Source organism: Pleurodeles waltl, chromosome 2_1, assembly GCF_031143425.1.
Source record: "Pleurodeles waltl isolate 20211129_DDA chromosome 2_1, aPleWal1.hap1.20221129, whole genome shotgun sequence".
In the NCBI taxonomy this organism is placed as follows: Eukaryota; Metazoa; Chordata; class Amphibia; order Caudata; family Salamandridae; genus Pleurodeles; species Pleurodeles waltl.
In genome coordinates this window covers 432,702,135-432,720,746 of record NC_090438.1, presented here as the reverse complement: position 1 = coordinate 432,720,746, position 18,612 = coordinate 432,702,135, and positions in this window count along the sequence as shown.

The window sequence follows — 18,612 nt, the reverse complement described above, 5'->3', positions numbered from 1 at the left end:
GCAATGCCTACCTGGAGGGCATTCATTCGGGTCAGGCTGCCCATCAACGATCGTTCACTGCTCTGGCCTCAGCACTGACGGCAGCCATTGTCCCTGTCTCCAGCCTCCCTCTTCTAACTGCCTCCACCCTTTCTCTAACTCCTGTCCCTCAGCCTATCCCATCCACACCATCAGACCAGCCTGCACACACCTCAACACCCAAGGCCAGATCATCCAGACACAAGCACCACAGGACACACAAGCATTCACCCCAGCAACACCCAGATGCAGACATTCCAACAGTCACTACCACCTCTGTGTCCCCCTCCTCCTCGTCTCCCTCCTCCCTCCCTGTGACGTCTACACTCACACCTGCATGCACACCACCATCAGCCAGTGCTTCCATCACCAGCACACCCTCCACTACAGTCCTCACACGTGCAGTCACCACCCCCACTGCCATCTACACGTCCCCTGTGTCCTCTCCCACTGTGTCTGTCACCCCCTCTTCCAAGACACATAAACGCAGGCAGACACCCAAACAACAGCCAACCACCTCACAACAGCCTACGCCTCAGTCACCTGCACCCAAAGACAGCACACCTGACTCTCCTACAACCACATCCTCTTCCTCCACTTCCATCACCACTACTCCTACCCTTTACCTTGGTCCTAAGAAATGTTACCTCTCTAATCTTAACCTCTTTCCCTCCCCTGACCCACCCCCTCCATCGGTTAAGAGTCCCAAGAGCACCTCAGCCACCACCAGCCCAGCATCGAGGGTCCAAGTGGTGCATGGCTTCTGGAGTCCACCCTTTGGCGGCAGTGACACTTCACTGAGCAGCAAGGGGAAATCCAGCCCACCCCCAGGCAAGAGGACACGTAAAGTGAAGGGCCGCCGTGAGAGGACTGAGACGGCTGCCCCCAAGGAGCCAACAACGGCCACTTCACCTGCCACAACAGCCAGGGGAGGCAAGGGCTCGAGAGCCCCATCTAAGGAGCGAAAGGGCAGCAGGGCGGAGAGGTCATCCATCAGGAGCGCGGAGCTGGAGGGCCCCGCAAGCCCCATCCCGCCTGCAAGGGACGACAGCAAAGGGCCCAGGACTCCGTCCCCGAAGGGGCCTGCCACTGCACATTCGGAGGGCGAGTGATCAGGGTGTCCAGCCCAGGTCTGGCTCCCTAGACTTCCTGGAAGAGGACCGCTGAAGAGGGCACCGCCGTGCAGAAGAGCACCGCTGAACAGGGCCCCGCCGTGCAGAAGAGCACCGCTGAACATGGCCCCGCCGTGAAGACAGGCACCGCTGAACAGGGCCCCGCCGTGAAGACAGGCACCGCTGAACAGGGCCCCGCCGTGAAGACAGGCACCGCTGAAGAGGGCCCCGCTGTGCAGAAGAGCACCGCTGAACAGGGCCCCGCCGTGAAGATAGGCACCGCTGAACATGGCCCCGCCGTGCAGAAGAGCACCGCTGAACAGGGCCCCGCCGTGAAGACAGGCACCGCTGAACAGGGCCCCGCCGTGAAGACAGGCACCGCTGAACAGGGCCCCGCTGTGAAGACAGGCACCGCTGAAGAGGGCCCCGCCGTGCAGAAGAGCACCGCTGAAGAGGGCCCCGCCGTGCAGAAGAGCACAGCTGAACAGGGCCCCGCCGTGAAGACAGGCACCGCTGAACAGGGCCCCGCCGTGAAGACAGGCACCGCTGAAGAGGGGCCCGCCGTGCAGAAGAGCACCGCTGAACAGGGCCCCGCCGTGAAGACAGGCGCCGCTGAACAGGGCCCCGCCGTGAAGACAGGCACCGCTGAACAGGGCCCCGCCGTGAAGACAGGCACCGCTGAAGAGGGCCCCGCGGTGCAGAAGAGCACCGCTGAAGAGTGCCCCGCCGTGCAGAAGAGCACCGCTGAACAGGGCCCCGCCGTGAAGACAGGCACCGCTGAACAGGGCCCGCCGTGAAGACAGGCACCGCTGAAGAGGGCCCCGCCGTGCAGAAGAGCACCTCTGAAGAGGGCCCCGCCGTGCAGAAGAGCACCGCTGAACAGGGCCCCGCCGTGCAGAAGAGCACCGCTGAACAGGTCCCCGCCGTCTCAAGCACCGCTCCGCTGGGCCCCGCCGTCTCAAGCACCGCTCCGCTGGCAGTGGGCATGGTGGCCCCTTCGTGGGTCTTGCGTCGTGGACTCATGTGGCTGTGGTGCCCCCCCTTTCCTTCCCCCTGAGGTGCCTGTAGTTTTGTCATCAGATGCCCCTGCAGTGTTCTCTCCAAAGGACTCAGGTCTCGTGTGTGGGCTTTGCTCTTGTGTTGCTACACTTTGGCCCACGGACAAATCGTTACTACGTAATATGTGCAGGACTGATTTCTGCAATTGTCCACTGCTGTGTATATTGACTTTATAAATGTAAATATTCTGGCTAGTTGACCAATACTTATCAGAGGCTATTTTGGACATAAGTATTTATTGACAATTTTGACATGTCATTGCATTTTTTACGGGGGTTTGGTTGGTGTCACTGTGACTTGTTGCTCTGCATTGGTGTGTACATATTGGGGGGGGGGGGGTTGCATATGTGTGTGCCCGTAACCTTTCGTCCTCCCCCCTCCCGTGTGTCGTAGGTGCTGTACTCACCGTTGACGTCTGCGCCGGAGTTCGTACTCGTGGTAGATGAGCAGGTAGACGAGAGCAGGTATGATTGGAGTGCGTAGAGGTGAGCGTTTTCACATTCGTAGTCTGTTTCCGCCGTGTTTTTATCGGCGGGGCTCCCGCCCCGGAAAAGGTGGCAGATTGGTGGGTCATGATAGTGTGGGCGGTACATTGTTTGCCGCCTGGCTGTTGGCGGTGACCGCCGCGCTGTTTGTCGGTCCCGCCGTGGCGGTCGGAGTGTTAAAGTGGCGGGCTGTGTTGGCGGTTCCCGCCAGGGTCAGAATTCCATTTTTTGGACCGCCGGCCTGTTGGCGGTTTGGCCGCCTCTTTATCACCGACCGCCAGGGTTAGAATCACCCCCAGAGTATGCTAACTCACTGATATATTTCTACTATAACCACATCACCACTATCCTAGTGACAGGAGTACACAGGAGTCAGCATAACCTTTTAAATAATTAGAGTGAGTGTTCTAGTGCTCAGAGAATTGCTCAGCTCAGAAGGAGTCTCTTTCACTATAAAAATATGCCGGCAGTGTGGACGCACCTAAAGGTATGAGAGGGAGCTGTAACATGTGGCACCTAGATGTGCTAATCCTTTTCCGCCTGTACATTTTTAACTGCTAATTATTTTTAATGTTTTCATTGTCTTTATTTAAAAGTTAAATTGGTTTTTGAGTTCGTTTTTGAAAAAAATACACTGGAAAATGGCTGTTACTTTTTAAATGTGCTGCCTATAGTTGACTGAGGGGGTGCTTTGTTTTGCACTTTGTGAAATTTTTGCTGTTGGTTTGTGTGTTAAGATAGCATAGTCATTTGGTTGATCGGGGGTGATTCTGGGAGGTGGGCTGGTTGTGACACTGAGCATCTCCATTTAGTAGGGCAGGTGTACTCTAGTGCTCCAGAAACCGCTCTGTTCTGAGGAAGTCTCTTTCACTATAGAAATATGTTTGCAGCAGATGCGCACAGCGGGTGCTCCTAAGGCAAGCCCATCTGTGCCCATCCACATCCTGATTGTGGCCAGCCACAATAGAGGTTATGTGACCGAGAGAGTAGCAATAAGGTCCTACTCTACAGCTGATCTAAAAGGCTTGAGGGGAGGGGAAGTTACTATGGGACGTTGCCCCTCTATAATAGACTGTACAAGTCCCATTAGACCAGGTGCAAGTTTAGCTTTTACACCCTGTCCCTGGCAGCAAACAGGAAGACTGCTTTGAATAAGTGCCTGAGGGAGCTCCCTGCATAAACATGCCCTGGATATTTATGACCTGTTAAAGGACAAGAGCATTGTTTTTTTTTTTTTTTTTTTTAACAGAAACTTGGATTAATGAGGCTTCCTGCCCGGACCGGGATGTTGCCTTAACCGAGGCATACATCTGTGTCTCTCTAAATAGGGGAGGAAAAAGGGGTGGTGAAGTAGCAAGTATTTATACAAATATTTTTAGGCGTAATACCTTTAAAATGGATGAGTTAATGGGAGCAGAAGTTCTTTGTTTCAGCATATCTGTTAGTGGGCAACTTTCCATTTCAGGTGTGCTTCTCTACCATCCCCCAGAGCATCCAGGATATTTTCTAGCCTCTCGTGACCAAGCACTAGCTCCTAAATATATTTCTTATGCTAATTTTACTATGCTAGGTAGTTTTATTTTTGGTTTGGATAAGATTGATGAGCCCTCTGTTAATTGTATGGTGAAAAGCCTGGCCTCCTTTAGTCTGGTACGAGTTGCCATGGGTCCCACACATAGAGACTGCCATGCCATCAATGGTATACTATTGAATGCTTCACTGCCTTTGTCGCACCATTATTTAAAGCCTTTTGTGGCAGTTTGATCATGCTAAGGAACGTCGCCTTCCCGCTCTTTTGAGTGAGGATAGGGTTTGGGGCATGGTATCCTTGGGGAATATTAGGAATATTTTTTCAGAGTCTAAATCTGAAAGGTTATATTCAGCAATGGAGAGGGGCATGGCCATAAAGACATGGCTTAGGAGGGCAATTAACTTGGTAACCCCTATTAGAGGCAATAAAAAGGCTACTAATACTCACTCTGCTCATTGGTTTTTATTGGATTTAGCTTGGGAAAGAGCAGCATGTAAGAAACTGCTGGAGACACTATCTTGAACAAGATAAAGCTAACTATAAAAGAGCCTTGGGCGGAGTCAAGATGGTTGCCGGTGCAGGTGCTTGAATCGGAGCTCCGCAGAGGCTTTGGGGATTTTATCCTGCTATCATGTTGGACACAGACCAAGAAGAGCTGTGTTTTAAGCACAGCCCTTGTGAAGGCACCAGAACCTCTGAGAGAGGTGGCCGTGCTCGGCAATGTGGATGCCGAGGCCCAGAAGGAACGGAGGGCTGGGCCTGCCTTCAGGCGATCCGGGCTGGCGACGGGGAAGTGCGGGCATGGACGATCGCATCAGGCAGCGGTTGACGGGTTGCTGACAGACTTAGAGCAGAGTGTCTGTGTCCATAACAAGAGCTTGGTGTTTCCGGCAGTACCAGCAGAACTAGTGTGGGGCTGAGCAGCTGCTGTGAGGCTGCAACCGCATCACAAACCAGCACCAGCTGCTCTCCCCGATTGATGGAGCCGTAAACCCGAGGGCTGCCGTCTAATCAATCAAGTGTTTAGCTGCTGCGGATCTTTTACGTGGCAGTAAGGGACTTTGAAGCACTCATGGTGACAGCTGGAGCGCCTTGCAGCAACATCCGGTGAGTTTAAATGGCGGTTTTCACACACAGATAGGCATGAGGCCCCGCTTCACCTAAATTAAGGGGGAACCTCAACAAACAACCACCCACTAGCGGTTACCCCCCAACCGGTAATGAGGCCCCCTGCCTGCCTGGAAACTCAAACTGCACCTCCATCTGCATTGCTTCTAATATGCGGGGACTTTGCACATTCCTGCCTCAACCTGCAGAGGAGATGGGAGTCGCACCAGCGAATTGAGGCCTGGGCAAGACAGTGGTGATATACCCTCCTCACGACCTCCTGCAGCCCTACGTGTGGTCTTGGCCACCATCTAGAGCAACTATTTGTAAACATCAATGTGCTTGCCATTGTGGTGGTGTATTGAACTCCTGTGAGGGAAGGTACTCCCCTGGTGACGGATGGTCCTCATCCTACTCGACTTCAATGAAATGATGGGTGAGGTTAAAGGCTCCAAAAACGGTGGGAACAATCCAGATCAACCCCTGAGAGACGGAGGTGTGCTGGAGACCCTCACTCAATTAGATACAATGCTTAAATCACACTCTGCTCAATTTGAATGAGTCCTCCAAGCCATTCTCGGCACAAAAACTTCGCTGGAAGCTTGGATCGACGCAATAGCCATAGAGTTTAATCTACTCAGGTTGGATCATCGTAACTTGGCAGAGCAAGTGGAAGGAGTGGAATCCTCACTTGCCACCCTTCCCCCCACGGCATAGGAACTTCAGGTCCAGATGACGCAGGTGAAGGTGGAGATGACTGCTTTGTACAAGTGGGAGGAGGATGCCCGAGGGCAGGTCTCGCTGCAACAACATTAGACTGGTGGGATTTCCTGAGTGAAAAGAAGGCCCCAGTGTGGAACTCTTTGTGGAACAATGGTTGATTGACACTGTTCTAGGTAGTATCCCCTCGAAGTTCTTCTCTATCGAAAGGGCCAACAGAGCGCCTGGCAGGCCCCCTCGACCTATAGTGGCCCATCCCCTAAATTTTAGAGACCGAGATTGAATTTTGCAACCCTCCCGCTCCAATGGACAGTGGCGTCTCAACAATGCAGAGATCTCAGCTCATCCAGACTTCACCTCTGAGGTGCAGAAACAGCAGAATCCCTTCATTAAAGTGAAACAACGTTTGAGAGAACTGAATTACAAATACACACTGTCATTCCCTGCAAAACTTCGGGTGATTGATGGTGAGGAAACATGAGTGTTCAGTTCCCCAGAAGATGCGTGGACCTGGTTGCATGCCAAATTGCTAATGCACCCCTCGCAGGAGTCCCGAGAAGATACCACCTGGCTGACCGCACGAGAAAAAGAGAGCAAATGAAAACCTAGCAGAGCGAGGCCATCCTGTATACAGCTTCCTTCGCCCCCCCCGAAGAGAGGGAACGAAAAGCCTTGTGCCTTGACTGAAGGGACACATGTATATCACAGTCCTTGATGCACTATTTGAATGTTTGGGGGGTTTTGGCATGATACTTGTTGTGGATCAGGTCTGGGTTCAGGGAGTTGTTTCTATTGTTCTTGCTGTTTGTTAGTGCCTGGTAAGCAGGGAGGATGAGGACTGGGTGGGACGTTCAGGGGGGTTGGAGGGAGGGTGCAAGTGTAAAGTTGAACATTCTCTATTGACTAAATGGCTGTACAATATACTAGGTTAAATTGGAACATTTGGGGCATGGGCAATCCTATTAAGCGGTACAGGGTATATTCCTACCTTAGAAGACGTATACATTTTTCCTGTCTACAAGAGACATATTTGACACAAGGGGAATTACTTAAGCTTAACCGTCATTGGAGGGGGCATATTTATGGTATTGGATATTCAGCATACGCCAGAGGTACATTAATTTGGGTAGCCCCAGAAGTGCCCTTCGTTAAAACCAGGGTGCACATAAATCGGGAAGGGAGACACGCTGGCATCGATATATGGCCCCAACACTGCACAAGGGACTTTCCTAAATGAGTTGACCCTGACTTTATTACATGATACTGGGGCTCCTAGTCTCTGGGAGAGAGACCTTAATTGTGTACAAAACACCACACTAGACCCCCTCCCCCCTCCTCTACCGAACACTTCTGGACTACAAGCTACTAAATGTTTCCAGCAGTGGTCTCATTCCATGCATTTACATGATATCTGGTGGTTACATCATTCCAAGGCCAGGGAATACTCTTATTACGTGGCAGGATACCAAATACATACAAGACTTGACAACATCTTTTGTGACACACTCCTTTGGCCTTCTATCTGTGGTTCTAAATACCTGGGCAGAACCCTATCCGACCGTAACCCACTTAGAGTTACTGTTAAGGGGGGTAAATCCAAGCCGCCAATTCCATTGTGGAGGTTACGAGCAGAGGCCTTGCAGGATACAGCATATACAACTACAATAGGCACCAGTATCACAGAGTACTTCAAGCAAAACTCGAGCTCTGTTGGATGACCCCAGAGTGGAATCGGATGCGATGAAGGTGGTTTTGCGAGGCCATTGTATGGCCACCTCCTGGGGGGGGGGGGGGTGAAATCAACCCTCACGCTTAGTATACTGAACCTAGAGACTGATATACATCAGCTGGAAAAAGGAGGCTATATGTGACCCCTTGGCACACCCACTGTTGCTGGCTCAACACTGTCAATACCGGGAAGAACTGTGTAGGCTTGGTAGGGTAGATTATCAGGCATATCTGACCCAACAGCATAAGGAAGGTGACAAGCCAGGACACACCCTGTCCTTCTTGCTGCACTTAGAAGTGCCCTGGACGTCGTGGGAGCAATTCAGAACAATAGGGGGGAAGTGGACAATTCTCAGGAGGCAATTAATGACACCTTTACTCAGTATTATGAAACACTGTATACAGTGCCGCCTTCCCCCGCCGCCTTTCACAATTACTCACTACTGCAAGGTCTTCCCTTACCCACCCTGAGGCAGCAGCACAGAAAGGACTTTGAACAACCAATAGAGCTGGATGAAGTGTGACTTGCGATTCAACAAATGGCCATGGGGAAGACCCCCTGTCTGGATGGGTTCTCAGTTTAATTTTATGCTGCCTTCGGTGAAATTCTTGCACCTCAGTTGCTAGATATGTACAGGGCGTCATGTCAATGAAGGGAACTCCCACCGTCACTGTGCGAGGCACTTATTGTGGTATTACCCAAGCCTGGTAAAGACCAGCTGGAAGTGAGCTCATATTGACCCTTATCTATGCTTAACATTGACTATAAGATCCTAAGTAAGACCCTAGCGAACAGATTGCTCCCGGTGATTTCTACCCAGATCAGAATGGATTTGTACACGTAGAGCCACATATTCCAATACCAGATGACTGTGCCACATCATAGATGAGGTTCCCAGGGGTGTAGGCCATTCAGTAGCTGTGTCCCTGGCTTTCAAAAAGGCATTTGATAAGCTTGGGTGGGCCTACTTATTGTGGGTACTGGAATGATTCGGACTGGGTCCCCGATTCATACGGTGGATACAGTTGCTCTATACCGCCACCTGGGTGAGAGTCCACACTGGCAACCAGGTGTCTTGCTCCCTTCCCATCCAAAAGGGATCACGTCAGGGCTGTTCTCTTTCCCCGGTGCTTTTTGCACTCACCATGGAGCCGCTAGCGGTGCAATTGTGGATGAAAGAGCTAGAGTGGGGACTCTGGGTGGACGGACTGTGGTATGTTGCGTCTCTATATGCAGATGACATCTTAATTTAACTGTGTGAGGCTGATAGTGCCTCCCGGAGTTATTTGCTTTATTAGACCAATTTATTGAGGTGGTAGGCCATAAGATAAACTGGGGTAAATCATGTGTTTTCCCCCTACATGGGGCTGGTGACATAACGGACCAGCCGACAAGCGGAGGGCGACTTACATGGGCCACAGGGACCTTTCATTACTTAGGGATTAATATGCACCACTCAGAGATGGGTCTAGTGGAGGATACCTTGTGGGTAGAGCGGTCACTGCCAAAATGTTGATTCTCCCTAGATTGCTTTACTTGTTCATGGCATTACCGGTTCTGCCTGGCCTTCTTTAAGGCTTAACCCAGTCTGCTGATAGCACTTATATGGGGATCGGGACACAAGAGAGTGTTTCTGGATGCATTTCAATACCCTTTTCTTGAAGGTGGCATGGCTGTACCAGATAAAGAACAATACTGTGCAGCCCAACTGCAGTGGATGATGTTCTGGTTGACTGGAGACCAGATAATAGAGGGAGACATGGTACGGAACACTGTGTTGGGTGGTGCTCAGATGGCTCCTTGCACTGGACAGGTGCAGTGGAGAATCAGGTCTACTGCTGCGAGCAGCAAGGACAGCCTGGACTCGATATATTAATCCAAGATGACAGTTTCTCCCCTACTCACCTCTACTCCCGATATGGGAGATACTTCTATTACGAGACCTCATTCAGATGTATGACTTTAACACATAGAGGGAGGGTGGACTTCTTATCAATATGGGCGAACTCGATGAGGAAGGGCAACTGCATTCCTTTAAGAACTTAGGGGGTTATTCTAACTTTGGAGGAGTGTTAATCCGTCCCAAAAGTGACGGTAAAGTGACGGATATACCACCAGCCGTATTACAAGTTCCATAGGATATAATGGACTCGTAATACGGCTGGTGGTAAATCCGTCACTTTTCCGTCACTTTTGGGACGGATTAACACCTCCTCCAAAGTTAGAATAACCCCCTTAATCTTAACATTTGGGGGGTTATTCTAACTTTGGAGGAGGTGTTAATCCGTCCCAAAAGTGACGGAAAAGTGACGGATTTACCACCAGCCGTATTACGAGTCCATTATATCCTATGGAACTCGTAATACGCCTGGTGGTATATCCGTCACTTTACCGTCACTTTTGGGACGGATTAACACTCCTCCAAAGTTAGAATAACCCCCTTGGTCTGGATGCAAGGCATTTCCTTGCTCACGCGGCACTGCAAGAAGTGATATGGAAACTCTGGCATTTGGGCTACCCGGAACCCACAACACACCAGGGGCAACATTACATATTCACACAAGGATCAGAGAGGAAGGCGGTCTCAAACTCATACATACTATTGAGGGGGACACAGGGCGTGTCACATCCCCGCAGCAAGGCTCGGTGGGATGATTGCTTGGGAATTGACTTAACTGAACAGCAATGGAGAATGATGCTAGAACGTGTGAGGTATGTTTCACAAAATGCCAGACTGAAATATTCACACTTCAATTATGTTCATCAAACTCACCTGATGCCACATCGTCTTTTAGCCACTTTCTTTCATATGACATGGGAATGCCCGATGTTGCCCGTCACAAGGAACCACATTATACAACATGTATCAGACATTATAGATGTATGCTTCCCACTGGACCCACTCCTCTGTCTACTGGGGATAACCAAGAGAAACAATTAGACTAAACACTATCTAAAATTTGTAGACCTTGCTTAAAAACTATTTAGACTACTTATTGCTGTGTCCTGGAGAGCACCCCAACCCCCCCCATATGAAGGACTAGCTGCACGCCGTATTGCGCTGGGCTGCAGCGAAAGCTAGCGCATTCGAACAGGATTGACGAGTGTGGGGTGGAGGTGGGGGTGCGACACTCTTGGACACCAACCTGATGAAACTGGCATACAAACTGACCCCTCAGGGGACGGAGGACACCAGCCCATTAGGATCACCCCAGCCAGCAATGAGAACTCCCACTACAGAATAAACCATTATATAATAGAACCCCATGCCTGTTAGAGTCCTGATATTCTCCTTGCCCCTGCCCTTCCTGGCCTGGATCCTGTACACTTCCCTGATTGCCTCCTCATCTGAATTTTGAAATCATTGGGAGGTCAGGTTGGGTAACACCCCGTAAGAGCGCTGGAGGGACACTTTGAACACTGCTCGGGGAGTACTGACCCCTGATTGCCTGCTCTTCCCCCCCCTGACTCTGGTGACTACCCTCAGGGACCAGAGTCCCAAGGGACTTGCTGGGGATAGCCTCTGCCCTGAACCACACACACTAGGCACAATTTATAGTTTTTCTCAAATTTGAGTTCCCTTTTCCCATATTCCCTCCACAAGGGCCTTACAGTAAGTAAAGGTGTCTGACTACATTGTGCTCTATGGTTGATAATTTGGGATTATGACATATAGCAGAGACCACTTACCAAAAAGATCACCATATTTCTCTTATAGCACTGTTATGTCACCCTAATGAGTATATATGAGACGGCGATGCTTGATTATGATGTCAAATTACCAGCTGATATAAGATATTATTTTTTCTATCACCGCTAAGAGACTGTTTTTTTTTTAATGACTGCCACTATTCTTACCGGCTATCGACCTTGTAATGTTGAAAATGAATGAAAAATATATTAGGAAAAAAAAAACGATAAAAGAGTCTTGAGAAATTATCATTCTTTATACACAAGACATTGAAGAAGCAGGTAACAACAGAAAGGATATTTAAAAAACTGTAACCAAGTTTACTGATCCAAAAACTACATCTCCCCCAATAAAGCCTATTCAAGTCCTATGTGTTTGTCTTAGCAATTCTTTTGAGGATAAAATCCTCAAACTTCAGGCCAATAAAACTGGGGAAAATATTTAGCTACAAATTCTGAATTTGAAGTTATAGTTGTCCCCTGTGTCTGTCCAAAATTGATGAGGTTTTTGGTTCCATCGGTAGGGGAGGTGATATTCGCCTTCTCAAAATGCAAATCAGGATCACCTTTAGACCCCATTCACCTTTTGAATTTAATTGTGGATATTGTTGGCCTGGTTTATCATGATCTACTCACTACCTTTCTTCATTTGGGTGTTTTACCAGAGGATTGGAAGTGACCCAATGTAACCCCTCTACTCAAAAAGTCCATTACAGACTCGGCCAACTTTAGACCTGTCTCCTAACTCCCAGCAGCTGCAAAAGTCCTGGAAAGACTGGTATATTAAGAGCTTGACGCTTTTTTGTCTGAGTACAACTTGCTTCAACCCTCTCAATTGGGGTTTAGAGCTTGCCACAGTACTGAGTCTGCTCTTTTAGAGGTTTCTGAGTCCATTAGGTTTGGTTAGTACCTCAATGTAACCTAGGTGTTGCTAGACCTGTCTGCAGCATTCAACACAGTTGGTCATAACATCTTGCTGCACAGGTTAGAACACTTGGGAGTGATTGGCTGTTTGAGTTCCTTCTTTAGGCAATGTGAACAGGAATCATATGCCTCAAATGCTAAGAGACTGAGGAAGAGAGTGCTGCAAGTCTTTTCCCTAAGCCCCACACTCTTTATTATCTACATGTCTCATTTAGCATATTTGGTGGAATCCTTGAACATCAGAGTCATTTTGAATGTAGATGATGCTCTCCTTTGGCTCATATATGATGGGGACTCAATAGAGGCCAAGGAGGCATTTGTTGGTTGTATGCCAGCAGTGTTGGAGTAGTTGAGGGGCAATACATTTCAATGCAACCCCAATAAGACTGAAGTCCTATTTGTTGGTCAAAATCCCCTTCCCAGATGGCCAGGATCATGGCCTAGGGCTGCCCCCCCACCAACAGCAGTGGCTACAAAGTTGAGTGTTACATTTGACACCCAACTTTCATTTGGGGCTTTGGTGTCAGCTGTAGAGAAATCTGACTTTTGGATTTTCTGCATGCTTGATAAATTCCTTCTTTATCTTCCACACTATGCTCAGGTGGCACTAGTGAGGATATTGATTCTCTCGAGGCTGGACTATGCCAATGTTCTCTATTTGGGTCTTCCAAATGACCGGACCCAATGGTTACAAGTGATACAGAACATGGCAGTGCACTTTCTGTAAAATCAATTCCTTGGTGAGCCGCAGTGGCCCTTTTCAGGAACAACTTTACTAGTTGCCAGTGTGGCAATGCATAGTATATTGCACACCAAGCTTTTCATTACAAAGGGCCTACATTTCTCCTTAATTCTGGTCTCCCACTTCAAACTGCAATGTTTTAGAAATTCCTCCTTTATGGTCCTAGCTGCCAAGTTGAAGAACCAATTGCCCGCACATCTAAGATTACAGTGGAAGGTTAATTTAAAAAGGAATTGAAAACACTCCTTTTCAAGCACTAGGGATGAGCAGTTCTAGGTGCCTATGTTTCTTCCTCATTTAGTACATGAAGTGCCGGGACACTTGTTTGAGTAGCTGTGTGCTACAGAAGAATTGTTTGTTTGTTCATTCATTTATATTCACCTCAAGCAAGAACCTAGAGCATCGAGTAGAACTTGGTAGCACTGAGTACCAGGCTTGCTCAAATTGGACCACATAATGTTAGTAATGTTACGTCACATGAACTTAATTTACCTCTGATTGTGTGCAGCATTGTATTTGAAAAAATAGCATTATAGGATAGGACACAACACAATTAGTAATAGTTGATTACTAATACTCACAAAGCCCTGCAACCTGGATAGCCAGCAGGTTGAGCAGGTCTCTCTCCCGTTCCAGGATATCAGCCCACTGGTGCTTCAGCTGCTGCTGGGTGCGCCGAACTACAGTCCTTTGGTGGATGCAATGGCACACCGTTCTCCACAGCAGCCAATGCTCCAGCATGGCTGACCCTACTTCCGGCCCTGCCCCCTACAGCCAGCATAAAGGGGGAGGTGAGCTGCACAAAAACAAAGGGGCATATTTATACTTTGTTTGCGCGAATGTGTGTAAAAAATGTTGACGCACATTCGGCTCAAACCGTGCACCATATTTAAACTTTGACGCCCGATCCCGCGGACGTCAAAATCCTGCTGTGTGCGTCATTTTCTGGATGCTGGAAACCACCTTGCATTAATGACAAGCAAGGTAGGCGTTCTCATCCAAAAAATGACTCAAACACCCGAGCTCCTTATTCATGCTACCGCGCAAAAATCCCGCACAGCCAGGTGGCGTAGTCAGAAAATGACACACATCCCGATTTGCGTCAAAAATATGTGCCTGGGTCAGGGGAGGCATTAAAATGGGGCAAACATACCTGTATTTAATGAAAACACACAGAAGCAACAGCAGAGCTCCAAAAGTAAGACATGGGGTGCTTCTAATCCAGCGTGCACGCAGACGCAGAGCACAGGACCAGCAACAGCAGCTTCCACAACACCATCAGGGACCCCAAAGGCAACGCAGAAGGCGGGAGAGGATATTCCGCACCAGGACAACCCTTCATGGCCTCAGGGAACATGACATCATCAAGAGGTACAGGTTGAACTGGCAAGCCATTCAGCAGCTGCTGCGCAACATTGAGCCACAGTTGGCACCCAGCTTGCAGACACCCCACACCATCCCGCCAGATACAAAGCTGCTAGCTGTACTACACATGTTGGCAAGTGGCTCCTTTCAAACCACTGGCGCCCTGGTTGCTGGAATCTCACAGCCATCATTCTCCACCTTCCTGCCCAAGGTACTGGATGCCATCATCACACTCACACCTCACCACATCTGCTTCCCAAACACACAGCAGAAGCAGCAGGTGACAAAACAGGGGTTTTACCTCATTAATGGATTCCCACACGTCCTTGGTGCCATTGACTACACACATGTATGCCTTGTGCCACCTGCTGCAAATGAACATCTATACCGCAACAGGAAGCACACACACTCCATCAATGTGCAGGCCATTGTCGATCACCAGGGATTGATCACCAACATCGTGGCAAAGTATCCTGGGAGTGTACATGATTCATTCATCTTCTGTCGCTGCACCATCAATCAACTCTTCCAGGATGGATGATATGGAAATGGACTACTTGTTAGTAAGTACAGAAACCTACTTATATACACACTGCACAGCAACCCTCTAGGACAAACAACACATACACCACGACATCGACATGTGGACAGGAACACACTGAGGTTGTGACACCGCTAGGCTTGTTTGATATCCTCACCCAATGGGAGACACACCTAGTGACAAAGTACTATTCCAAATAAAAACTGATGCCACTCCACAGATAGAAGGGGTAAATGTAAAACAACACAATGACAAACACATGGCCCCAACTGGCAGTACATCTGCGAAGATTTAAACTTCAATAACACATCAATAACACCCAATCAAACAGCCTTCTAATCAATACATACTGTGTAAGGGGTGTGGAATGTTATTTGCTGCAGGTCAAACACCATGACACACATAGCATTATGATGACTACAAGAAAGGTCACATGCAATCATTGAGGCCATTCCAATAACTCACATCACTCCTGCTCTCACATTGCCCACTACCAAGAGGCAAGTGGACTGTGCGAAGAACACATCTTGATGGGACAATATGGAAGGTGCACATTCCTACACATACACATTGTGACAAATTAACACACACACAACAGATGCACTGCCATACGGACCTTCTGAAACTCAAAATGACAACCTCACAACCAAGTTAGCCAGCTGAACTAGACCATGTGCAGTAGTCTAGGAAGACGTTACAACCTGAGTCAACTTACCAAGGGCAGGGAAGTAGGTCTGCAGTGAACTTGTCACACATGTGAAATTAGTATACAGCCAAATGGTAAGACGTCAGTGATCACAAAGTACGGAGAAATTTGGCTAATTGTCACCTTGCAAAATGCAAGCGTCTTACTGATGGTTAAATTAATCTATTGCATATGTCAAAATGTATGGGATGTCCAGGGTACATAGATGCAAACGTGTTACCACCACAGTTGATTTGGTTCTGTGTATGGAACTATCATCTCACCCCCAGTGAAGACACAGGGACACCTGTATCACAAGTCACAATGCAAAGGAGTACACACTGTACTGCAACTCTCAAAATATACTGCTGACATCCGGTCAGCAGCCAAATACTCGTTCAGCCAAGGAAACAACCCAATGCTGGTGGTACATCCTTGAAGCCTAGGAATCAACACAATAACACAAACACAAATGAGTCACAGGCAACACAAGAGAACTACTGCCATGCAAGGTGATATTAATGGGGCAAGCTACATCAACATGATCTCAATCATTTTCTCTTTCAGCTGATCTGGGGTATGGGATCCAGCCATGGATTATGACCCCATTTGCCAACCCAAGCACTGCAGCAGAGCGTGCCTATAATGAGGCACATAGGAGGACACGCAACATAGTGGAGAGAACCTTTGCCATCCTGAAGTCAAGATTCAGGTGCTTCAACATCACTGGAGGCAGCCTCCTATACTCCCCAGAAATGGTCTGCAAGATCATTTTAACCTGTGCCATCCTGCACAATATTTGTGTACAAAGGAACATTCCCCTATTAGAACCAGAGCCACAAATGCCTGAAGAGGAGAAAGAGGAAGATGCTGGCCATCAACATGAGGGGGACCAATCAAACACAGCTGCAGGATTGCGTAGGCGCCAACGTATTGTCAACAATTTCTTTTGACTCAACTCACCATCACCACTGTTTTAACACATGTAAATAAACACCTATAATAATCACCATATCATGGTCTGGGTAATAATTTTTGCTTACTTTTATCTCTAACTATCAGAATAAGAGTGTGGCCTCATGGAGCATTGCCGATATACCAATCAAGACACAGAAATTTCCAAAGCAATTGTGATGCGTATGAATCAACAGTCACATTCACAGACAGAGGGCCACACCTATTTCACACATACATGTTGGCAACATGGTTCATTGCAGCATATCGCACACAACCAAGACACCATCAGTCAATAATGTAACAAAAAGCATCATACGTGAGGCAGTGGATGTGCAATTGCATTAGTAATAGGAATGTATGACCAGACCTTTGACAGCAGTAACTGTTACATCACCTATCTTTGCAAGGACAATGTGTGACTAGAATTCCATATAAGCAGAAAATAGATGCCACAGCTATGACAAGCATTGCACACATGACATTCCATGTACATGTCAGCCCATGTCCTAAGTCCTGACACACCCATGTTCCCGGTCTCACCCCACCCGTCTTAAGAGGTCCCTGGAATGGTAATATGTGTACCCAGATAATCCTTCCTCTACAAACACCCAGACTCATAATGTTAATCCAGTGTGCTTCACCCTTTAGTATGGTATGCCATAGTCATTGTACTTCTGTCTGCATTGACGTCAGGTTAAATAATTCACTGGCTTGTAGTCTCTAATCCCTGTTATCACCTGTAGATTGCTTCCAATGTGAAAGGTACTATTGGCCATTTGAACTTGAATCTCACCTACAGGACTTGTGCGAGACTGATGCAGCACACACCTGTGAGCACCTCCATGCAGACCAGCCATTTTAACATGCACTGCCCTTGCAGATGCTTGGAACAGCATAGAAGCTTCCATTTTATCGATTACACTGTTATGTATTGACATAAAAATCTGCTGTGTAACACAGCCCTTTAGTTAATGTGTCACCTTCCAAAACACAGGACAAACACAGTTTTCCATTTCAACTGTCTTGTTCCTCCTCTGACCAGTCTCAGTCAGACCACTGAGTATGTACCTTGTGAAACGTCTGGATCCTGATTGACCCTGCATCCTGTTAGCCTGACTGGCTCTTGTCTGTGTGTTACCCTAAAGGTTCCTTGTGGCTACATTTGTATCATAGGTGCTTTCCCAACCCTCACATTCCTCCTCGGGTATTTTGTCAGGTGGGTCTACAATGCACACTCAAATACATTGTATAGCATAATCTGTTTATTTACCGTACCATTGTTGGGAACTTGTCTCCAAATACCCAAATCATGGCCTATTCCTTGTCTGGGTCTCATGTATGCATGAGTGACAAATTGTGACAGTGTACCATGGCCGTATGTAGGGATTGGGTATGGTGCCTCCTGAAGAACCAGCAACGCCAAATAATGTACATGAAAGGTCCACACATGTTGGGACCCAGACATTCCACACGCTGATTCACATTGCTCACAACATATTGATGGGCCGTGTGTGGTGAATAGCTGCGAGAATAATCAGCACAGAGGCTAAGATGTTCCCAGATGCAGTGGGAATTTTAGAGGCCAACCTGTGTACAAATGTTGTAATGACACCTGCCGGTACAAGAATCCTGAGATATTATCTTACTCAGCACACCAAGGTTGCCCTATTGACAGTCTCATAACACGCCTGCAGTGACAGGGTAGTACCATCCCCATTTGGGTCCTCAAATCATCATTGGCTTTATTTCCATTGATCGCCAAAGGATACTTAGTAGATACAGGAACAGCCACCACAGACTCATGACTAGACCTGGACGTAACTGTGACAACATAGACCCCTAAATATATACAGGCTAAACATTGGCCCACACACATGAACCAGACACCTCTGTGCATTTGATCACTAGAAATATGTGGCCACATGCTGCTTGGTCTGCTGCATCTTG